This window comes from Gorilla gorilla, chromosome X, assembly GCF_029281585.2.
Source record: "Gorilla gorilla gorilla isolate KB3781 chromosome X, NHGRI_mGorGor1-v2.1_pri, whole genome shotgun sequence".
NCBI lineage: Eukaryota > Metazoa > Chordata > Mammalia > Primates > Hominidae > Gorilla > Gorilla gorilla.
This window is the reverse complement of record NC_073247.2, coordinates 72,938,449-72,964,094: the sequence shown is the minus strand read 5'-3', so window position 1 is coordinate 72,964,094 and position 25,646 is coordinate 72,938,449.

Here is a 25,646-nt window from a genome sequence, read left to right as displayed (position 1 = left end):
CTACAAAAAGAGTGTTTCCAAACCGCTCTATCAAAAGAAACGTTGAACTCTGTTAGTTGAGGACACACATCACAAAGAAGTTTCTGAGAATGCTTCTGTCTTGATTTTACATGAAGATATTCCCGTTTCCAATGAAATCGTTATAGCTATCCAAATATCCACATTCAGATCCTACAAAAAGAGAGTTTCCAAACTGCTCTCTCCAAAGAAAGGTTGAACTCTGTTAGTTGAGGACACACATCAAAAAGCACTTTCTGAGAATGCTTCTGTCTTGATTTTATATGAAGATATTCCCGTTTCCAAAGAAATCTTTAGAGATATCAAAATATCCACATTAAGATTCTACAAAAAGAATGTTTCCAAACTACTCTGTCAAAAGAAAGTTTCAACTCTCTTAGTTGAGGACACACATCCCAAATTTGTTTCTGAGAATTCTTCTGTCTAGATTTTATGGGAAGATATTTCCTTTTTCACCATAGGCCTGAATGAGCTTGAAATATCCACTTGCAGATAGTACAGAAAGAGGGTTTGAAACCTGCTCTATGAAAGGGTATGTTCAGCTCTGTGACTTGAATGCAGATATCACAAAGTTGTTTCTGAGAGTGCTTCTGTCTAGACTTTAGATGAAGATATTCCCGTTTCCAACGAAATCATTAGAGCTATCCAAACATCGACGTAGAGATTCTACAAAAAGAGTGTTTCCAAACTGCTCTATCAAAAGAAAGGACGAACTCTGTTAGTAGAGGACACACATCACAAAGAAGTTTCTGAGAATCCTTCTGTCTAGATTTTATATGAAGATATTCCCGTTTCCTACGAAATCCTTAGAGCTATCCAAATATCCACTAACAGATTCTACAAAAAGAGTTTTTCCAAACTGCTCTAACAAAAGAAACGTTCAACTCTGTTAGTTAAGGACACACATCACAAAGCAGTTTCTGAGAATTCTTCTGTCTGTATTTTATATGAAGATATTCCCGTTTCCAACGAAATCTTCACAGTCATCCAAATATACACTTGCAGATTCTACAAAAAGAATGTTTCCAAACTGCTGTATCATAAGAAAGTTTCAACTCTGTTAGTTGAGGACACACATCCCGAATTTGTTTCTGAGAATTATTCTGTCTACATTTTATGGGAAGATATTTCCTTTTTCACCATAGGCCTGAATCCGCTTGAAATATCCACTTGCAGATAGTACAGAAAGAGTGTTTCAAACCTGTTTTATGAAAGGGAATGTTCAGCTCTGTGACTTGAAGGCAGATATCACAAAGTTGTTTCTGAGAGTGCTTCTGTCTAGATTTTAGAAGAAGATATTCCCGTTTCCAATGAAATTGTTAGAGCTATCCAAATATAAACTTAGAGATTCTGCAAAAAGAGTGTTTCCAAACTGTTCTATCAAAAGAAAGGTGGAACTCTGCTAGTTGAGGGCACACATCACAGAGAAGTTTCTAAGAACGCTTCTGTCTGGATTTTATATGAAGATATTCCAGTTTCCAACGAAATCTTCACAGTTATCCAAATATCCACTTGCAGATTCTACAAAAAGAGTGTTTCCAATTTGATGTATCAAAAGAAAGGTTGAAGTCTGTTAGTTGAAGACACACACCACAAAGAAGTTTCTGAGAATGCTTCTGTCTACATTTTACATGAATATATTCCCGTTTCCAAAGAAATCTTCACAGTTATCAAAATATCCACTTGCAGATTCTACAAAAAGAGTGTTTCCAAATTGTTGTATCAAAAGAATGGTTGAACTCTGTTAGTTGAGGACACATATCACAAAGAAGTTTCTGAGAATGTTTCTGTCCAGATTTTATATGAAGATATTCCCGTTTCCAATGAAATCTTCATAGTTATTCAAATATCCACTTGCAGATTCTACAAAAAGAGTGTTTCCAAACTGCTGTTTGGAAAGAAAGGTTCAACTCTGTTAGTTGAGGACACACATCCCAAATACGTTTCTGAGATTGCTTCTGTCTCGTTTTTATGGTAGGATGTTTCCTTTTTTACCATAGGCCTGAAAGCGCTAGAAATGTCCACTTCCAGATACTACAGAAAGAGTGCTTCAAACCTGCTCTATGAAAGGGAATGTTCAGCTCTGTGTCTTCAATGCAGATATCACAGAGTTGTTTCTGAGAGTGCTTCTGTCTAGGTTTTAGATGAAGATGTTCCCGTTTCCGAAGATATCGTTAGAGCTATCCCAATATCCACTTAAAGATTCTACAAAGAGAGTGTTTCCAAACTGCTCTATCAAAAGAAAGGTTGAACTCTGTTAGTTGAGGGCACACAACACAAAGCAGTTACTGAGAATGCTTCTGTCTGGATTTTATATGAAGATATTCCCGTTTCCAAAGAAATCTTCTCAGTTATCCAAATATCCAATTGCAGATACTACAAAAAGAGTGTTGCCATATTGCTGTACCAAAAGAAAGGTTGAACTCTGGTAGTTGAGGACACACATCACAAAGCAGTTTATGAGAATGCTTCTGTCTAGATTTTATATGAAGATATTCCCGTTTCCAACAAAATCTTCACAGTTATTCAAATATCCGCTTAGAGATTCTACAAAAAGAGTGTTTCCAAACGGCTCTATCAAAAGAAAGGGTGAACTGTGTTAGTTGAGGACACACATCACAAAGAATTTTCTGAGAATGCCTCTGTCTAGATTTTATATGAAGATACTCCCGTTTCCAACGAAATCTTCACAGTTATCCAAATATCCACTTGCAGATTATACAAAAAGAGTGTTTCCAAACTGCTGTATCAAAAGAAAGTTTCAAATCTGTTAGTTGAGGACACACATCCCAAATACGTTTCTGAGATTGCTTCTGTCTCGTTTTTATGGGAACATGTTTCCTTTTTCATCGTAGGCCTGAAAGCGCTCGAAATGTCCCCTTCCAGATACTACAGAAAGAGTGCTTCAAACCTGCTCTATGAAATGGAATGTTCAGCTCTGTGTCTTCAAGGCAGATATCACAGAGTTGTTTCAGAGAGTGCTTCTGTCTAGCTTTTAGACGAAGATATTCCCGTTCCCAAAGATATCGTTAGAGCAATCCCAATATCCACTTACAGATTGTACAAAAAGAGTGTTTCCGAACTACTCTGTCAAAAGAATGTTTGAACTCTGTTGGTTGCGGTCACACATCACAAAGGAGTTTCTGAGAATGTTTCTGTCTGGATTTTACAAGTAGATATTACCGTTTCCAATGAAATCTTCACATTTATCCAAATACCCACTTGCAGATTCTACATAAAGCGTGTTTACAAACTGCTGTATCAAAAGAAAGGTTGAACTCTGTTAGATGAGGACACATATCCCAAATTTGGTTCTGAGAATGATTCTGTCTAGATTTTGTTGGAAGATATTTCCCTTTTCACCATAGGCCTGAAAGCGCTTGAAATGTCTACTTGCAGATAGTACAGAAAGAGTGTTCCAATCCTGCTCTATGAAAAGGAATGTTCAGCTCTGTGACTTGAATGCAGATATCACAAAGTTGTTTCTGAGAGTGCTTCTGTCTTGATTTAAGATGAAGATATTCTCCTTTCCAACGAAATCTTTAGAGCTATCCAAATATCCACTTAGAGATTCTACAAAATGAGTGTTTAAAAACTGCTCTATCAAAAGAAATGTTTAACTCAGTTAGTTGAGGACACACATCACAAAGAAGTTTCTGAGAATGCTTCTGTCTAGATTTTATATGAAGATATTCCCGTTTCCAACGAAATCGTTAGAGCTATCCAAATATCCACTTACAGATTCTTCAAAAACACTGTTTCCGAACTACTCTGTCAAAAGAATGGTTGAACTCTGTTACTTGAGGACACACATCACAAAGAAGTTTCTGTGAATGCTTCTGTCTGGATTTTGTTTGAAGATATTCCTGTTTCCTATGAAATCTTCACAGTTATCCATATATCCACTAGCAGATTCTACAAAAAGAGTGTTTCCGAACTGCTGTATGAGAAGAAAGGTTGAACTCTGTTAGTTGAGGACACACATCACAAGGAAATTTCCGAGAATTCTTCTGTTTGGATTTTATATGAAGATATTCCCGTTTCCAACGAAATCTTCACAGTTCTCCAATATCCACTTGCACTTTCTACAAAAAGAGTGTTTCCAAACTGCTGTATGAAAAGAAAGGTTCATCTCTATTAGTTGACGACACACATCCCAAATAAGTTTCTGAGAAAGCTTCTATCTAGATTTTATGGGAAGATATTTCCATTTTCACTATAGGCCTGAAAGTGATTGAAATGTCCACCTGCAGTTACTACAGAAAGAGTGTTACAATCCGGCTCTATGAAAGGGAATGTTCAGCTCTGTGACTTGAATGCAGATATCACAAAGTTGTTTCTGAAAGTGCTTCTGTCTAGATTTTAGATGAAGATATTCCCGTTTCCAACGAAATCGTTAGATCTATCCAAATATCCACTTACAGATTCTACAAAAAGAGTGTTTCCAAAGTGCTCTGTCAAAAGAAAGGATGAACTCTGTTAGTTGAGGACAAACACCCCAAAGAAGTTTCTGAGAATGCTTCTGTCTGGATTTTATAAGAATATATTCCCGTTTCCAAAGAAATCTTCACTGTAATCCAATTATCCACTTGCGGATTCTACAAAAAGAGTGTTTCAAAATTGCTGTATCAAAAGAAAGGTTGAAGTCTGTTAGTTGAGGACACACATCACAAAGCAGTTTCTGAGAATGCTTCTGTCTAGATTTTATATGAAGATATTCCTGTTTCCAATGAAATCTTCTCAGTTATCCAAATATCCACTTGCAGATTCTACAAAAAGAGTGTTTCCAAATTGTTGTATCAAAAGAATGGTTGAACTCTGTTAGTTGAGGACACATATCACAAAGAAGTTTCTGAGAATGTTTCTGTCCAGATTTTATATGAAGATATTCCCGTTTCCAATGAAATCTTCATAGTTATTCAAATATCCACTTGCAGATTCTACAAAAAGAGTGTTTCCAAACTGCTGTTTGGAAAGAAAGGTTCAACTCTGTTAGTTGAGGACACACATCCCAAATACGTTTCTGAGATTGCTTCTGTCTCGTTTTTATGGTAGGATGTTTCCTTTTTTACCATAGGCCTGAAAGCGCTAGAAATGTCCACTTCCAGATACTACAGAAAGAGTGCTTCAAACCTGCTCTATGAAAGGGAATGTTCAGCTCTGTGTCTTCAATGCAGATATCACAGAGTTGTTTCTGAGAGTGCTTCTGTCTAGGTTTTAGATGAAGATGTTCCCGTTTCCGAAGATATCGTTAGAGCTATCCCAATATCCACTTAAAGATTCTACAAAGAGAGTGTTTCCAAACTGCTCTATCAAAAGAAAGGTTGAACTCTGTTAGTTGAGGGCACACAACACAAAGCAGTTACTGAGAATGCTTCTGTCTGGATTTTATATGAAGATATTCCCGTTTCCAAAGAAATCTTCTCAGTTATCCAAATATCCAATTGCAGATACTACAAAAAGAGTGTTGCCATATTGCTGTACCAAAAGAAAGGTTGAACTCTGGTAGTTGAGGACACACATCACAAAGCAGTTTATGAGAATGCTTCTGTCTAGATTTTATATGAAGATATTCCCGTTTCCAACAAAATCTTCACAGTTATTCAAATATCCGCTTAGAGATTCTACAAAAAGAGTGTTTCCAAACGGCTCTATCAAAAGAAAGGGTGAACTGTGTTAGTTGAGGACACACATCACAAAGAATTTTCTGAGAATGCCTCTGTCTAGATTTTATATGAAGATACTCCCGTTTCCAACGAAATCTTCACAGTTATCCAAATATCCACTTGCAGATTATACAAAAAGAGTGTTTCCAAACTGCTGTATCAAAAGAAAGTTTCAAATCTGTTAGTTGAGGACACACATCCCAAATACGTTTCTGAGATTGCTTCTGTCTCGTTTTTATGGGAACATGTTTCCTTTTTCATCGTAGGCCTGAAAGCGCTCGAAATGTCCCCTTCCAGATACTACAGAAAGAGTGCTTCAAACCTGCTCTATGAAATGGAATGTTCAGCTCTGTGTCTTCAAGGCAGATATCACAGAGTTGTTTCAGAGAGTGCTTCTGTCTAGCTTTTAGACGAAGATATTCCCGTTCCCAAAGATATCGTTAGAGCAATCCCAATATCCACTTACAGATTGTACAAAAAGAGTGTTTCCGAACTACTCTGTCAAAAGAATGTTTGAACTCTGTTGGTTGCGGTCACACATCACAAAGGAGTTTCTGAGAATGTTTCTGTCTGGATTTTACAAGTAGATATTACCGTTTCCAATGAAATCTTCACATTTATCCAAATACCCACTTGCAGATTCTACATAAAGCGTGTTTACAAACTGCTGTATCAAAAGAAAGGTTGAACTCTGTTAGATGAGGACACATATCCCAAATTTGGTTCTGAGAATGATTCTGTCTAGATTTTGTTGGAAGATATTTCCCTTTTCACCATAGGCCTGAAAGCGCTTGAAATGTCTACTTGCAGATAGTACAGAAAGAGTGTTCCAATCCTGCTCTATGAAAAGGAATGTTCAGCTCTGTGACTTGAATGCAGATATCACAAAGTTGTTTCTGAGAGTGCTTCTGTCTTGATTTAAGATGAAGATATTCTCCTTTCCAACGAAATCTTTAGAGCTATCCAAATATCCACTTAGAGATTCTACAAAATGAGTGTTTAAAAACTGCTCTATCAAAAGAAATGTTTAACTCAGTTAGTTGAGGACACACATCACAAAGAAGTTTCTGAGAATGCTTCTGTCTAGATTTTATATGAAGATATTCCCGTTTCCAACGAAATCGTTAGAGCTATCCAAATATCCACTTACAGATTCTTCAAAAACACTGTTTCCGAACTACTCTGTCAAAAGAATGGTTGAACTCTGTTACTTGAGGACACACATCACAAAGAAGTTTCTGTGAATGCTTCTGTCTGGATTTTGTTTGAAGATATTCCTGTTTCCTATGAAATCTTCACAGTTATCCATATATCCACTAGCAGATTCTACAAAAAGAGTGTTTCCGAACTGCTGTATGAGAAGAAAGGTTGAACTCTGTTAGTTGAGGACACACATCACAAGGAAATTTCCGAGAATTCTTCTGTTTGGATTTTATATGAAGATATTCCCGTTTCCAACGAAATCTTCACAGTTCTCCAATATCCACTTGCACTTTCTACAAAAAGAGTGTTTCCAAACTGCTGTATGAAAAGAAAGGTTCATCTCTATTAGTTGACGACACACATCCCAAATAAGTTTCTGAGAAAGCTTCTATCTAGATTTTATGGGAAGATATTTCCATTTTCACTATAGGCCTGAAAGTGATTGAAATGTCCACCTGCAGTTACTACAGAAAGAGTGTTACAATCCGGCTCTATGAAAGGGAATGTTCAGCTCTGTGACTTGAATGCAGATATCACAAAGTTGTTTCTGAAAGTGCTTCTGTCTAGATTTTAGATGAAGATATTCCCGTTTCCAACGAAATCGTTAGATCTATCCAAATATCCACTTACAGATTCTACAAAAAGAGTGTTTCCAAAGTGCTCTGTCAAAAGAAAGGATGAACTCTGTTAGTTGAGGACAAACACCCCAAAGAAGTTTCTGAGAATGCTTCTGTCTGGATTTTATAAGAATATATTCCCGTTTCCAAAGAAATCTTCACTGTAATCCAATTATCCACTTGCGGATTCTACAAAAAGAGTGTTTCAAAATTGCTGTATCAAAAGAAAGGTTGAAGTCTGTTAGTTGAGGACACACATCACAAAGCAGTTTCTGAGAATGCTTCTGTCTAGATTTTATATGAAGATATTCCTGTTTCCAATGAAATCTTCTCAGTTATCCAAATATCCACTTGCAGATTCTACAAAAAGAGTGTTTCCAAATTGTTGTATCAAAAGAATGGTTGAACTCTGTTAGTTGAGGACACATATCACAAAGAAGTTTCTGAGAATGTTTCTGTCCAGATTTTATATGAAGATATTCCCGTTTCCAATGAAATCTTCATAGTTATTCAAATATCCACTTGCAGATTCTACAAAAAGAGTGTTTCCAAACTGCTGTTTGGAAAGAAAGGTTCAACTCTGTTAGTTGAGGACACACATCCCAAATACGTTTCTGAGATTGCTTCTGTCTCGTTTTTATGGTAGGATGTTTCCTTTTTTACCATAGGCCTGAAAGCGCTAGAAATGTCCACTTCCAGATACTACAGAAAGAGTGCTTCAAACCTGCTCTATGAAAGGGAATGTTCAGCTCTGTGTCTTCAATGCAGATATCACAGAGTTGTTTCTGAGAGTGCTTCTGTCTAGGTTTTAGATGAAGATGTTCCCGTTTCCGAAGATATCGTTAGAGCTATCCCAATATCCACTTAAAGATTCTACAAAGAGAGTGTTTCCAAACTGCTCTATCAAAAGAAAGGTTGAACTCTGTTAGTTGAGGGCACACAACACAAAGCAGTTACTGAGAATGCTTCTGTCTGGATTTTATATGAAGATATTCCCGTTTCCAAAGAAATCTTCTCAGTTATCCAAATATCCAATTGCAGATACTACAAAAAGAGTGTTGCCATATTGCTGTACCAAAAGAAAGGTTGAACTCTGGTAGTTGAGGACACACATCACAAAGCAGTTTATGAGAATGCTTCTGTCTAGATTTTATATGAAGATATTCCCGTTTCCAACAAAATCTTCACAGTTATTCAAATATCCGCTTAGAGATTCTACAAAAAGAGTGTTTCCAAACGGCTCTATCAAAAGAAAGGGTGAACTGTGTTAGTTGAGGACACACATCACAAAGAATTTTCTGAGAATGCCTCTGTCTAGATTTTATATGAAGATACTCCCGTTTCCAACGAAATCTTCACAGTTATCCAAATATCCACTTGCAGATTATACAAAAAGAGTGTTTCCAAACTGCTGTATCAAAAGAAAGTTTCAAATCTGTTAGTTGAGGACACACATCCCAAATACGTTTCTGAGATTGCTTCTGTCTCGTTTTTATGGGAACATGTTTCCTTTTTCATCGTAGGCCTGAAAGCGCTCGAAATGTCCCCTTCCAGATACTACAGAAAGAGTGCTTCAAACCTGCTCTATGAAATGGAATGTTCAGCTCTGTGTCTTCAAGGCAGATATCACAGAGTTGTTTCAGAGAGTGCTTCTGTCTAGCTTTTAGACGAAGATATTCCCGTTCCCAAAGATATCGTTAGAGCAATCCCAATATCCACTTACAGATTGTACAAAAAGAGTGTTTCCGAACTACTCTGTCAAAAGAATGTTTGAACTCTGTTGGTTGCGGTCACACATCACAAAGGAGTTTCTGAGAATGTTTCTGTCTGGATTTTACAAGTAGATATTACCGTTTCCAATGAAATCTTCACATTTATCCAAATACCCACTTGCAGATTCTACATAAAGCGTGTTTACAAACTGCTGTATCAAAAGAAAGGTTGAACTCTGTTAGATGAGGACACATATCCCAAATTTGGTTCTGAGAATGATTCTGTCTAGATTTTGTTGGAAGATATTTCCCTTTTCACCATAGGCCTGAAAGCGCTTGAAATGTCTACTTGCAGATAGTACAGAAAGAGTGTTCCAATCCTGCTCTATGAAAAGGAATGTTCAGCTCTGTGACTTGAATGCAGATATCACAAAGTTGTTTCTGAGAGTGCTTCTGTCTTGATTTAAGATGAAGATATTCTCCTTTCCAACGAAATCTTTAGAGCTATCCAAATATCCACTTAGAGATTCTACAAAATGAGTGTTTAAAAACTGCTCTATCAAAAGAAATGTTTAACTCAGTTAGTTGAGGACACACATCACAAAGAAGTTTCTGAGAATGCTTCTGTCTAGATTTTATATGAAGATATTCCCGTTTCCAACGAAATCGTTAGAGCTATCCAAATATCCACTTACAGATTCTTCAAAAACACTGTTTCCGAACTACTCTGTCAAAAGAATGGTTGAACTCTGTTACTTGAGGACACACATCACAAAGAAGTTTCTGTGAATGCTTCTGTCTGGATTTTGTTTGAAGATATTCCTGTTTCCTATGAAATCTTCACAGTTATCCATATATCCACTAGCAGATTCTACAAAAAGAGTGTTTCCGAACTGCTGTATGAGAAGAAAGGTTGAACTCTGTTAGTTGAGGACACACATCACAAGGAAATTTCCGAGAATTCTTCTGTTTGGATTTTATATGAAGATATTCCCGTTTCCAACGAAATCTTCACAGTTCTCCAATATCCACTTGCACTTTCTACAAAAAGAGTGTTTCCAAACTGCTGTATGAAAAGAAAGGTTCATCTCTATTAGTTGACGACACACATCCCAAATAAGTTTCTGAGAAAGCTTCTATCTAGATTTTATGGGAAGATATTTCCATTTTCACTATAGGCCTGAAAGTGATTGAAATGTCCACCTGCAGTTACTACAGAAAGAGTGTTACAATCCGGCTCTATGAAAGGGAATGTTCAGCTCTGTGACTTGAATGCAGATATCACAAAGTTGTTTCTGAAAGTGCTTCTGTCTAGATTTTAGATGAAGATATTCCCGTTTCCAACGAAATCGTTAGATCTATCCAAATATCCACTTACAGATTCTACAAAAAGAGTGTTTCCAAAGTGCTCTGTCAAAAGAAAGGTTGCTGTATCAAAAGAAAGGTTGAAGTCTGTTAGTTGAGGACACACATCACAAAGCAGTTTCTGAGAATGCTTCTGTCTAGATTTTATATGAAGATATTCCTGTTTCCAATGAAATCTTCTCAGTTATCCAAATATCCACTTGCAGATTCTACAAAAAGAGTGTTTCCAAATTGTTGTATCAAAAGAATGGTTGAACTCTGTTAGTTGAGGACACATATCACAAAGAAGTTTCTGAGAATGTTTCTGTCCAGATTTTATATGAAGATATTCCCGTTTCCAATGAAATCTTCATAGTTATTCAAATATCCACTTGCAGATTCTACAAAAAGAGTGTTTCCAAACTGCTGTTTGGAAAGAAAGGTTCAACTCTGTTAGTTGAGGACACACATCCCAAATACGTTTCTGAGATTGCTTCTGTCTCGTTTTTATGGTAGGATGTTTCCTTTTTTACCATAGGCCTGAAAGCGCTAGAAATGTCCACTTCCAGATACTACAGAAAGAGTGCTTCAAACCTGCTCTATGAAAGGGAATGTTCAGCTCTGTGTCTTCAATGCAGATATCACAGAGTTGTTTCTGAGAGTGCTTCTGTCTAGGTTTTAGATGAAGATGTTCCCGTTTCCGAAGATATCGTTAGAGCTATCCCAATATCCACTTAAAGATTCTACAAAGAGAGTGTTTCCAAACTGCTCTATCAAAAGAAAGGTTGAACTCTGTTAGTTGAGGGCACACAACACAAAGCAGTTACTGAGAATGCTTCTGTCTGGATTTTATATGAAGATATTCCCGTTTCCAAAGAAATCTTCTCAGTTATCCAAATATCCAATTGCAGATACTACAAAAAGAGTGTTGCCATATTGCTGTACCAAAAGAAAGGTTGAACTCTGGTAGTTGAGGACACACATCACAAAGCAGTTTATGAGAATGCTTCTGTCTAGATTTTATATGAAGATATTCCCGTTTCCAACAAAATCTTCACAGTTATTCAAATATCCGCTTAGAGATTCTACAAAAAGAGTGTTTCCAAACGGCTCTATCAAAAGAAAGGGTGAACTGTGTTAGTTGAGGACACACATCACAAAGAATTTTCTGAGAATGCCTCTGTCTAGATTTTATATGAAGATACTCCCGTTTCCAACGAAATCTTCACAGTTATCCAAATATCCACTTGCAGATTATACAAAAAGAGTGTTTCCAAACTGCTGTATCAAAAGAAAGTTTCAAATCTGTTAGTTGAGGACACACATCCCAAATACGTTTCTGAGATTGCTTCTGTCTCGTTTTTATGGGAACATGTTTCCTTTTTCATCGTAGGCCTGAAAGCGCTCGAAATGTCCCCTTCCAGATACTACAGAAAGAGTGCTTCAAACCTGCTCTATGAAATGGAATGTTCAGCTCTGTGTCTTCAAGGCAGATATCACAGAGTTGTTTCAGAGAGTGCTTCTGTCTAGCTTTTAGACGAAGATATTCCCGTTCCCAAAGATATCGTTAGAGCAATCCCAATATCCACTTACAGATTGTACAAAAAGAGTGTTTCCGAACTACTCTGTCAAAAGAATGTTTGAACTCTGTTGGTTGCGGTCACACATCACAAAGGAGTTTCTGAGAATGTTTCTGTCTGGATTTTACAAGTAGATATTACCGTTTCCAATGAAATCTTCACATTTATCCAAATACCCACTTGCAGATTCTACATAAAGCGTGTTTACAAACTGCTGTATCAAAAGAAAGGTTGAACTCTGTTAGATGAGGACACATATCCCAAATTTGGTTCTGAGAATGATTCTGTCTAGATTTTGTTGGAAGATATTTCCCTTTTCACCATAGGCCTGAAAGCGCTTGAAATGTCTACTTGCAGATAGTACAGAAAGAGTGTTCCAATCCTGCTCTATGAAAAGGAATGTTCAGCTCTGTGACTTGAATGCAGATATCACAAAGTTGTTTCTGAGAGTGCTTCTGTCTTGATTTAAGATGAAGATATTCTCCTTTCCAACGAAATCTTTAGAGCTATCCAAATATCCACTTAGAGATTCTACAAAATGAGTGTTTAAAAACTGCTCTATCAAAAGAAATGTTTAACTCAGTTAGTTGAGGACACACATCACAAAGAAGTTTCTGAGAATGCTTCTGTCTAGATTTTATATGAAGATATTCCCGTTTCCAACGAAATCGTTAGAGCTATCCAAATATCCACTTACAGATTCTTCAAAAACACTGTTTCCGAACTACTCTGTCAAAAGAATGGTTGAACTCTGTTACTTGAGGACACACATCACAAAGAAGTTTCTGTGAATGCTTCTGTCTGGATTTTGTTTGAAGATATTCCTGTTTCCTATGAAATCTTCACAGTTATCCATATATCCACTAGCAGATTCTACAAAAAGAGTGTTTCCGAACTGCTGTATGAGAAGAAAGGTTGAACTCTGTTAGTTGAGGACACACATCACAAGGAAATTTCCGAGAATTCTTCTGTTTGGATTTTATATGAAGATATTCCCGTTTCCAACGAAATCTTCACAGTTCTCCAATATCCACTTGCACTTTCTACAAAAAGAGTGTTTCCAAACTGCTGTATGAAAAGAAAGGTTCATCTCTATTAGTTGACGACACACATCCCAAATAAGTTTCTGAGAAAGCTTCTATCTAGATTTTATGGGAAGATATTTCCATTTTCACTATAGGCCTGAAAGTGATTGAAATGTCCACCTGCAGTTACTACAGAAAGAGTGTTACAATCCGGCTCTATGAAAGGGAATGTTCAGCTCTGTGACTTGAATGCAGATATCACAAAGTTGTTTCTGAAAGTGCTTCTGTCTAGATTTTAGATGAAGATATTCCCGTTTCCAACGAAATCGTTAGATCTATCCAAATATCCACTTACAGATTCTACAAAAAGAGTGTTTCCAAAGTGCTCTGTCAAAAGAAAGGATGAACTCTGTTAGTTGAGGACAAACACCCCAAAGAAGTTTCTGAGAATGCTTCTGTCTGGATTTTATAAGAATATATTCCCGTTTCCAAAGAAATCTTCACTGTAATCCAATTATCCACTTGCGGATTCTACAAAAAGAGTGTTTCAAAATTGCTGTATCAAAAGAAAGGTTGAAGTCTGTTAGTTGAGGACACACATCACAAAGCAGTTTCTGAGAATGCTTCTGTCTAGATTTTATATGAAGATATTCCTGTTTCCAATGAAATCTTCTCAGTTATCCAAATATCCACTTGCAGATTCTACAAGAATTGTGTTTCCAAACTGCTGTATCAAAAGAAATGTTCAACTCTGTTAGTTGAGGAAACACATCCGGAACTTGTTCCTGAGAATGCCTCTGTCTAGATTTTATATGAAGATATTTCCTTTTTCACCATATGCCTGAAATCGCCTGAAATGTCCACTTGCAGATAGTACAAAAAGAGTGTTTCAAATTTGCTCTATGAAAGGGAATGTTCAGCTGTGTGACTTGAATGCAAATATCACAAAGTTGTTTCTGTGAGTACTTCTGTCTAGATTTTAGTTGAAGATATTCCCGTTTCCAACGAAATCTTTAGAGCCATCAAAATATCCACTTAGACATTCTACAAAAAGTGTGTTTCCAAACTGCTCTATCAAAACAAATGTTGAATTCTGTTTGTTGAGGGCACACATCACAAAGAAGTTTCTGAGAATGCTTCTGTCTTGATTTTATATGAAGATATTCCCGTTTCCAACGAAATCGTTAGAGAAATCAAAATATCCACATTAAGATTCTACAAAAAGAATGTTTCCAAACTACTCTGTCAAAAGAAAGGTTCAACTCCGTTAGTTGAGGACACACATCACAAAGAAGTTTCTGAGAATGCTTCTGGCCATATTTTATATGAAGATATTCCCGTTTCCAACGAAATCCATAGAGCTATCAAAATATCCACTTACAGGTTCTACAAGAAGTGTGTTTCAATACTGCTCTATCAAAAGAAAGGTTGAACTCTGTTAGTTGAGGACACACATCACAAAGCAGTTTCTGAGAATGCTTCTGTCTGGATTTTATATGAAGATATTCCCGTTTACAGAGAAATCTTGACAGTTATCCAAATATCCACTAGCAGATTCTACAAAAAGAGTGTTTCCAAATTGCTGTATCAAAAGAAAGGTTTAACTCTGTTAGTTGAGGACACACATCACAAAGAAGTTTCCGAGAATGCTTCTGTCTAGATTTTATATGAAGATATTCCCGTTTCCAACAAAATCCTCACATTTATCCAAATATCCACTTGCAGATTCCACAAAAAGAGTGTTTCCAAACTGCTCTATCAAAAGAAAGGTTGAACTCTGTTACTTGAGGACACACATCACAAAGAAGTTTCTGAGAATGCTTCTATTTGAATTTTATATGAAGAAATTAACGTTTCGAATGAAATCTTCACAGTTATCCAAATATCCACTTCCAGGTGCTACAAAAAGAGTGTTTCCAAATTCCTGCATCAAAAGAAAGGTTGAACTCTGTTAGTTGAGGGCATACATCACAAAGAAGTTTCTGAGAATGCTTCTGTCTAGATTTTATATGAAGATATTCTCGTTTCCAGAGAAATCTTCACAGTTATCAAATATCCACTTGCAGATTCTACAAAAAGAGTGTTTCCAAATTGCTGTATCAAAAGGAAGGTTGAACTCTGTTAGCTGAGGACACACTTCACAAAGAAGTTTCTGAGAATGCTTCTGTCTAGATTTTATATGAAGATATTCCCGTTTCCAACGAAATCTTCACAGTTATCCAAATATCCACTTGCAGATTCTACAAAAAGAGAGTTTCCAATCTGCAGTATCAAAAGAATGTTTCAACTCTGTTAGTTGAGGACACACATCCCGAATTTGTTTCTGAGAATGCTTCTGTCTAGATTTTATGGGAAGATATTTCGTTTTTCACCATACGCCTGAAAGCGCTTGAAATGTCCACATGCAGATAGTACAGAAAGAGTGTTTCAGACCTGCTCTACGAAAGACAATGATCAGCTCTGTGACTTGAAAGCAGATATCACAAAGTTGTCTCTGAGAGTGCTTCTGTCTAGATTTTAGATGAAGATATTCCCGTTTCCAACGAAATCTTTAGATCTATCCAAATATCCACTTACAGATTCTACAAAAAGAGTGTTTCCAAACTGCTCTGTCAAAAGAAAGGATGAACTCTGTTAGTTGAGGACACACACCACAAAGAAGTTTCTGAGAATGCTTCTGTCTGGATTTTATAAAATATATTCCCGTTTCCAACGATATCTTCACTGTAATCCAATTATCCACTTGCGGATTCTACAAAAAGAGTGTTTCCAAATTGCTGTATCAAAAGAAAGGTTGAAGTCTGTTAGTTGAGGAAACACATCACAAAGCAGTTTCTGAGAATGCTTCTGTCTACATTTTATATGGAGATATTCCGGTTTCCAATGAAATCTTCTCAGTTATCCAAATATCCACTTTCAGATTCTACAAAAAGTGTGTTTCCAAACTGCTGTATCAAAAGAAAGGTTCAACTCTGTTAGTTGAGGACACATATCCCAAATTTCTTTCTAAATGATTCTGTCTAGAATTTATGGGAAGATATTTCCTTTTTCACCATAGGCCTGAAGGCACTTGAAATGTCCACTTGCACATAGTACAGAAAGAGTGTTTCAAACCTGCTCTATGAAAGGGAATGCTCAGCTCTGTGTCTTGAACGCAGATATCACAAAGTTGTTTCTGACAGTGCTTCTGTCTAGATTTTATATGAAGATATTCCCGTTTCCAACGAAATCGTTAGAGCTATCCAAATATCCACTTAGAGATTCTACAAAAAGAGTGTTTCCAAACTGCTCTATCAAAAGAATGGTTGAAATCTGTTAGTTGAGGGCATACATCACCAAGAAGTTTCTGAGAATGCTTCTGTCTAGATTTTATATGAAGATATTCCCGTTACCAATGAAATCTTCACAGTTATCCAAATATCCACTTGCAGATTCTACAAAAGAGTGTTTCCAAACTGCTGTATCAGAAGGAAGGTTCAACTCCGTTTGTTGAGGACACACGTCCCAAATAAGTTTCTGACAATGCTTCTGTCTCGTTTCTATCGGAAGATATTTCCTTTTTCACCATAGGCCTGTATGCACTCGAAATGTCCACTTGCAGATAGTACAGAAAGAGAGTTCCAAACCTGCTCTAAGAAAGGGAATGTTCAGCTCTGTGAGTTGAATGCAGATATCACAAAGCTGTTTCTGAGAGTGCTTCTGTCTAGATTTTAGATGAAGATATTCCCGTTTCCAACGAAATCGTTAGAGCTATCCAAATATCCACTTACAGATTGTACAAAAAGAGTGTTTCCGAACTACTCTGTCAAAAGAATGTTTGAACTCTGTTGGTTGCGGTCACACATCACAAAGGAGTTTCTGAGAATGTTTCTGTCTGGATTTTACAAGTAGATATTACCGTTTCCAACGAAATCTTCACATTTATCCAAATATCCACTTGCAGATTCTACATAAAGCGTGTTTACAAACTGCTGTATCAAAAGAAAGGTTGAACTCTGTTAGATGAGGACACATATCCCAAATTTGGTTCTGAGAATGATTCTGTCTAGATTTTGTTGGAAGATATTTCCCTTTTCACCATAGGCCTGAAAGCGCTTGAAATGTCTACTTGCAGATAGTACAGAAAGAGTGTTCCAATCCTGCTCTATGAAAAGGAATGTTCAGCTCTGTGACTTGAATGCAGATGACACAAAGATGTTTCTGAGAGAGCATCTGTGTAGATTTCAGATGAGGATACTCCCGTTTCCAACGAAATCTTTAGAGCTATCCAAATATCAACTTAGAGATTCTACAAAAAGAGTGTTTCCAAATTGCTGTATCAAAAGAAAGGTTGAACTCTGTTAGTTGAGGACACACATCACAAAGAAGTTTCTAAGAATCCTTCTGTCTAGGTTTTATATGAAGATATTCCCGTTTCCAAGGAAATCTTCACAGTTATACAAATATCCACTTGCAGATTCTACTAAAAGAGTGTTTCCAAACTGCTCTGTCAAAAGAAAGGTTGAACTGTGTTAGTTGAGGACACAGACCACAAAGAAGTTTCTGAGAATGCTTCTGTCTAGATTTTATATGAAGATATTCCTGCTTCCAACGAAATCTTCACAGTTATCCAAATATCCACTTGCAGATTCTACAAAAAGAGTGTTTCCAAACTGGTGTATCAAAAGAAAGGTTCAACTGTGTTAGTTTAGGACACACATCCAAAATTTGTTTCTGAGAATGATTCTGTCTAGATTTCATGGGAAGATATTTCCTTTTTCTCAATACGCCTGAATGCGCTTGAAATGTCCACTTGCAGATAGCACAGAAAGAGTGTTTCAAACCTACTCTATGAAAGGGAATGTTCAGCTCTCTGACTTGAATGTAGATATCACAAAGTTGTTTCAGAGAGTGCTTCTGTCTAGATTTTAGATGAAGATATTCGTTTCCAACAAAATCGTTAGAGCTATCCAAATATCCACTTAGAGATTCTACAAAAAGAGTGTTTCCAAACTGCTCTATCAAAAGAAAGGTTGAACTCTGTTAGACGAGGACACACATCACAATGAAGTTTATGAGAATGCTTCTGTCTGGATTTTATATGAAGATTTTCCGTTTCCAACGAAATCTTCACAGTTATCCAAATATCCACTTGCAGATTCTACAAAAAGAATGTTTCCAAATTGCTGTATGAAAAGAAAGGTTCAACTCTGTTAGTTGAGGACACACATCACAAAGAAGTTTCTGAGAATGCTTCTGTCTAGGTTTAATATGAAGATATTCCCGTTTCGAACGAAATCTTCACAGTAATGCAAATATCCACATGCAGATTCTACAAAAAGATTGTTTCCAAATTGCTGTATCAAAAGAAAGTTGAACTTTGTTAGTTGAAGATACACATCCCAAATTTGTTTCTGAGAATGATTCTGTCTAGATTTTATGGGAAGACATTTCCTTTTTCAACATAGGCCTCAATGCGCTCGAAATGTCCACTTGCAGAGAGTACAGCAAGAGTATTTCAAACCTGCTCTATGAAAGGAAATGTTCAGCTTTGGGACTTGAATGCAGATATCACAAAGTTGTTTCTGAAAGTGCTTCTGTCTAGATTTTAGATGAAGATATTACCTTTTCCAGCGAAATCATTAGAACTATCCAAATATCCACTTACAGATTCTACACAAAGAGTGTTTCCAAACTGCTCTATCAAAACAAAGGTTGAACTCTGTTAATTGAGGACTCACATCACAAAGAAGTTTTTGAGAATGTTTCTGTCTAGATTTTATATGAAAATATTCCCGTTTCCAACGAAATTGTTAGAGCTATCCAAATATCCACTTGCAGATTCTACAAAAAGTGTGTTTCCAAACTGCTCTGTTAAAAGAAAGTTTGAACTGTGATAGTTGAGGACACACATCACAAAGAAGTTTCTGAGAATGCTTCTGTCTGGATTTTATATGAAGATTTTCCCCTTTCCAGTGAAATCTTCACAGTGATCCGAATATCCACCTGCATATTCTACAAATTGAGTGTTTCCAAATTGCTGTGTGAAAAGATAGGTTGAACTCTGACAGTTGAGGACACACATCACAAACAAGTTTCTGAGAATGCTTCTGTCTAGATTTTATATGAAGACATTCCCGCATCCAACGTAATATTCACAGTTATCCAAGTATCCACTTGCACACTCTACAAAAAGAGAGTTTCCAAATTGCTGTATCAGAAGAAAGGTTGAACACGGTTAGCTGAGCACACACATCACAAAGAAGTTTCTGAGAATGCTTCTGTCTAGATTTTATATGAAGATATTCGCGTTTCCAATGAAATCTTCCCAGTTATGCAAATATCCACTTGCAGATTCTACAAAAAGAGTGTTTCCAAACTGCTGTATGAAAAGAAATGTTCAACTCCGTTAGTTGACGACACACATCCCAAATAAGTTTCTGAGAATGCTTCTGTCTAGATTTTATGGTAAGATATTTCCGTTTTCACCATAGGCCTGAAAGCGCTTGAAATGTCCACTTGCAGATAGTACAGAAAGAGTGTTACAATCCTTCTCTATGAAAGGGAATGTTCAGCTCTGTGACTTGAATACTGATATCACAAAGTTGTTTCTGAGAGTGCTTCTGTCTAGATTTTAGATGAAGATATTCCCGTTTCCAATGAAATCGTTAGAGCTATCCTAATATCCACTTAGAGATTCCAGAAAAATAGTGCTTTCAAACTCCTCTATCAAAAGAAAGGTTGAACTCTGTTAGTTGAGGACACACATCACAAAGAAGTTTCTGAGAATGTTTCTGTCTAGATTTTATATGAAGATATTCCCGTTTGCCTTGAAATCGTTAGAGCTATCCAAATATCCACTTACAGATTCTACAAATAGAGTGTTTCCAAACTGCTCTGTCAAAAGAAAGGTTGAACTCTGTTAGTTGAGGATACACATCACAAAGCAGTTTCTGAGAATACTTCTGTCTGGATTTTATATGAAGATATTCCCGTTTCTAACGAAATCTTCACAGTTATGCAAATATCCACCTGCATATTCTACAAAAAGGGTGTTTCCAAGTTGCAGTATCAAAAGAAAGGTTGAACGTTGTTAGTTGAAGATACACATCCCAAATTTCTTTGTGAGAATTATTCTGTCTAGATTTTATGGGAAGACATTTCCTTTTTCAACATAGGCCTGAATGCGCTTGATATGTCCACTTGCAGATAGTACAGAAAGAGTGTTTCAAACCTGCTCTATGAAAGCGTATGTTCAGCTCGGTGACTGGAATGCAGATATCACAAAGTAGTTTCTGAGAGTGCTTCTGTCTAGATTTTAGATGAAGATATTCCCGTTTCCAAAGAAATCATTAGAGCTATCCAAATATCCACATACAGATTCTACAAAAAGAGTGTTTTCAAACTGCTCTGTCAAAAGAAAGGTTGAACTCTGTTAGTTGAGGACACACATCACAAAGAAGTTTCTGAGAATGCTTCTGTCTATATTGTATGGGAAGATATTTCCTTTTTCACCATAGGTCTGAAAGCACTTGATATGTCCACTTGCAGACAGTACAGAAAGAGTGTTTCAAACCTGCTCTATGAAAGCGTATGTTCAGCTCGGTGACTGGAATGCAGATATCACAAAGTAGTTTCTGAGAGTGCTTCTGTCTAGATTTTAGATGAAGATATTCCCGTTTCCAAAGAAATCATTAGAGCTATTCAAATATCCACTTAGAGATTCTACAAAAAGAGTGTTTCCAAACTGCTCTATCAAAAGAAAGGTTGAACTCTGTTAGATGAGGACACACATCACAAAGCAGTTTCTGAGAATGTTTCTGTCTGGATTTTATATGAAGATATTCTCATTTCCTATGAAATCTTCACAGTTATCCAAATATCCACTTTCAGATTCTACAAAAAAAGTGTTTCCAAATTGCTGTATCAAAAGAAAGGTTGAACTCTGTTAGTTGAGGGCAAACATCAGAAATTTGTTTCTGAGAATGCTTCTGCCCAGATTTTATATGAAGATATTCCCGTTTCCAACGAAATCCTCACAGTTTTGCAAATATCCAATTGCAGATTCTACAAAAAGAGTGTTTCCAAACTCCTGTATGAAAAGAAAGTTTCAACTCTGTTAGTTGAGGACACACATCCTAAATTTGTTTCTGAGAATGCTTCTGTCTAGATTTTATGGGAAGATATTTCCTTTTACACCATTGGCCTGAAAGCACTTGAAATGTCCACTTGCAGACAGTACAGAAAGAGTGTTTCAATCCTGCTCTATGAAAGGCAATGTTCAGCTCTGTGACTTGAATGCAGATATCACAAAGTTGTTTCTGAGAGTGCTTCTGTCTAGATTTTAGAAGAAGATATTCCCGTTTCCAACGAAATCGTTAGAGTTATCCAAATATCCACTTGCAGATTCTACAAAAAGAGTGTTTCCAAATTGCTCTCAAAAGAAAGGCTGAACTCTGTTAGGTGAGGACACACATCACAAAGAAGTTTCTGAGAATGCTTCTGTCTGGATTTTATATGAAGATATTCCCGTTTCCAAGGAAATAATCACAGTTATCCAAATATCCAATTACAGATTCTACAGAAAGAGTGTTGCCACATTGCTGTATCAAAAGAAAGGTTGAACTCTGTTAGTTGAGGACACACATCACAAAGAAGTTTCTGAGAATGCTTCTGTCTGGATTTTATAGGAAGATATTCCCGTTTCCAGTGAAATCTTCACAGTTACCAAATATCCACTTGCAGATTGCACAAAAAGAGTGTTTCCAAACTGCTGTATCAAAAGAAAATTTGAACTCGGTTAGTTGAGGGCACACATCACAAATAAGTTTCTGAGAATGCTTCTGTCTAGATTTTATACTAAGATATTCCCGTTTCCAACGAATCTTCACAGTTATGTAAATATCCACTTACAGATCCTACAAAATAGTGTTTCCAAACTGCTGTTTCAAAAGAAAGGTTGAATTCGGTTAGTTGAGGACACACGTCAAAAAGAATGTTTTGAGAATCGTTCTGTCTCGTTTTTATGGAAGATATTTCCTTTTTCACCATAGGCCTGAAAGCGCTCGAAATGTTCACTTCCAGGTACTACAGAAAGAGTGTTTGAAACCTGCTTTATGAAACGGGATGTACAGCTCTGAGACTTGAATGCAGATATCACAAAGTAGTTTCTGAGAGTGCTTCTGTCCGGATTTTAGATGAAGATATTCCCGTTTCCCACGAAATCATTAGAGCTATCCAAATATCCACATACAGATTCTACAAAAAGAGTGTTTTCAAACTGCTCTGTCAAAAGAAAGGATGAACTCTGTTAGTTGAGGACACACATCACAAAGAAGTTTCTGAGAATTCTTCTGTCTGCATTTTATATGAATATATTTCCGTTTCCAACAAAATCTTCACAGTTATCCAAATATCCACTTGCAGATTCTACAAAAAGAGTGTTTCCAAATTGCTGTATCAAAAGAAAGGTTGAACTCTGTTAGTTGAGGACACAGATCACAAAGAAGTTTCTGAGAATGCTTCTGTCTGGATTTTGTATGAAGATATTCCCGTTTCCAAATTGCTTTATCAAAAGATAGGTTGAACACTTATAGTTGAGGACACACATCACAAAGAAGTTTCTGAGAATGGTTCTTTCTAGATTTTATATGAAGTTATTCCCGTTTCCAATGAAATCGTTAGAGCTATCCAAATATCCACTTACAGATTCTACAAAAAGAGTGTTTCCAAACTGCTCTGTGAAAAGAAAGGTTGAACTTTGTTAGTTGAGGACACACATCACAAAGCAGTTTCTGAGAATCCTTCTGCCTGGATTTTATATGGAGATATTCCCGTTTCCAACGAAATCTTCAAAGTTATGCAAATACCCACTTGCAGATACTACAAAAAGAGTGTTTCCAAACTGCTGTATCAAAAGAAAGTTTCAAATCTGTTAGTTGAGGACACACAACAAAAATTTTTTTCTGAAAATGATTCTGTCTAGATTTCATGGGAAGATATTTCCTTTTTCACCATAGGCCTGAATGTGCTAGAAATGTCCACTTGCAGATAGTACAGAAAGAGTGTTTCAAACCTGCTCTATGAAACGGAATGTTCAGCTCCGTGACGTGAATTCAGATATCACAAAGTTGTTTCTGAGATTGCTTCTGTCTAGATTTTAGATGAGAATATTCCCGTTTCCAACGAAATCGTTAGAGCAATCCAAATATCCAATTAGAGATTCTACATAAAGAGTGTTTCCAAATTGCTGTATCAAAAGAAAGGTTGACTTCTGTTAGTTGAGGAAACACATCACAAAGAAGTTTCTGAGAATGCTTCTGTCTAGATTTTATATGAAGATATTCCCGTTTAAAACGAAATCTTCACAGTTATCCAAATATCCAATTGCAGATTCTGCGAAAAGTGTGTTTCCAAATTGCTGTATCAAAAGAAAGTTTGAACCCTGTTAGTTGAAGACACAGATCACAAAGAAGTTTGTGAGAATGCTTCGGTCTAGATTTTATATGAAGATATTCCCATATCCAACATAATCTTCACAGTTATCCAAATATCCACTTGCAGACTTTACAAAAAGAGTGTTTCCAAATTGCTGTATCAAAAGAAAGGTTGAACTCTGTTAGTTGAGGAAACACATCACAGAGAAGTTTCTGAGAATGCTTCTGTCTAGGTTTTATATGAAGATTTTCCCGTTTCCAATGAAATCGTTAGAGCTATCCAAATATCCAGTTGAAGATTCTACAAAAAGAGTGTTTCCAAACTGCTCTGTCAAAAGAAAGGTTGAGCTCTGTTAGTTGAGGACACACATCACAAAGACGTTTCTGAGAATATTTCTGTCTGGATTTTATATTAAGATATTCCCGTTTCCAAAGAAATCTTCAGAGTTATGCAAATATCCACTTGCAGATTCTACAAAAAGAGTGTTTCCAAACTGCTGTATGAAAAGAAAGGTTCAACTCTGTTAGTTGACGACACACATCCCAAATAAGTTTCTGAGAATGCTTCTGTCTAGATTTTATGGGAAGATATTTCCCTTTTCACCATTGGCCTGAAAGTGCTTGAAATGTCTACTTGCAGATAGTACAGAAAGAGTGTTACAATCCTTCTCTGTGAAAGGGAATGTTCAGCTCTGTGAATTGAATGCAGATATCACAAAGTTGTTTCTGAGAGTGCTTCTGTCTAGATTTTAGATGAAGATATTCCCGTTTCCAACAGAGTCGTTAGTGATGTCCTAATATCCACTTAGAGATTCTACAAATAGAGTGTTTTCAAACTGCTCTATCAAAAGAAAGTTTGAACTCTGTTAGTTGAGGACTCACATCACAAAGAAGTTTCTGAGAATGCTTCTGTCAGGATTTTATATGAAGATATTCCCCTTTCCTACGAAATCTTCACAGTTATCCAAATATCCACTTGCAGATTCTACAAAAAAGAGTGTTTCCAAACTGCTGTATGAAAAGAAAAGTTGAACTCAGTTAGTTGAGGACACATATCACAAAGAAGTTTCTGAGAATATTTCTGTCTGGATTTTATATTAAGATATTCCCGTTTCCAATGAAATATTCACAGTTATGCAAATATCCACTTGCAGATCCTACAAAAAGGGTGTTTCCAAATTGCTGTATCAAAAGAAAGGTTGAACTCTGTTAGTTGAGGACACATATCCCCAATTTGTTTCTGAGAATGCTTCTATCTAAATTTTATGGAAAGATATTTCCCTTTTCACCGTAGGCCTGAAAGCTCTTGTAATGTCCACTTGCAGATAGTAGAGAAAGAGTGCTTCAAACCTGCTCTATGAAAGTAAATGTTCAGCTCTGTGACTTGAATGCAGATATCACAAAGTTGTTTCAGAGAGTGCTTCTGTCTAGATTTTAGATGAAGGTATTCCCGTTTCCAACAAATCGTTAGAGGTATCCAAATATCCAATTAGAGATTCTACAAAAAGAGTGTTTCCAAACAGCTCTGTCAAAAGAAAGGTTGAACTCTGTTAGCTGAGGACACACATCACAAAGAAGTTTCTGAGAATGCTTCTGTCTATATTTTATATGAAGATATTCCCGTTTTCAACGAAATCATTAGAGCTATCAAATATCCACTTACAGATTCTAAAAAAAGAGTGTTTCCAAACTGCTCTGTCAAAAGAAAGGTTGAACTCTGTTAGTTGAGGACACACGTCACAAAGAGGTTTCTGAGAATGCTTCTCTCTGGATTTTATATGAAGATATTCCCGTTTCCAATGAAATCTTCACAGTTATCCAAATATCCACTTGCAGATTCTAGGAAAAGTGTGTTTCCAAACTGCTGTATCAAAAGAGAGGCTCAACTCTGTTAGTTGAGGACACACATCCCAAATTTGTTTCTCAAAATGCTTCTGTCTAGGTTTATGGGAAGATATTTCATTTTTCACCATAGGCCTGAAAGCGCATGAAATGTCTACTTGCAGATAGTACAGAAAGAGTGTTTCAAACCTGCTCTATGAAAGGAAATGTTCAGCTCTGTGACT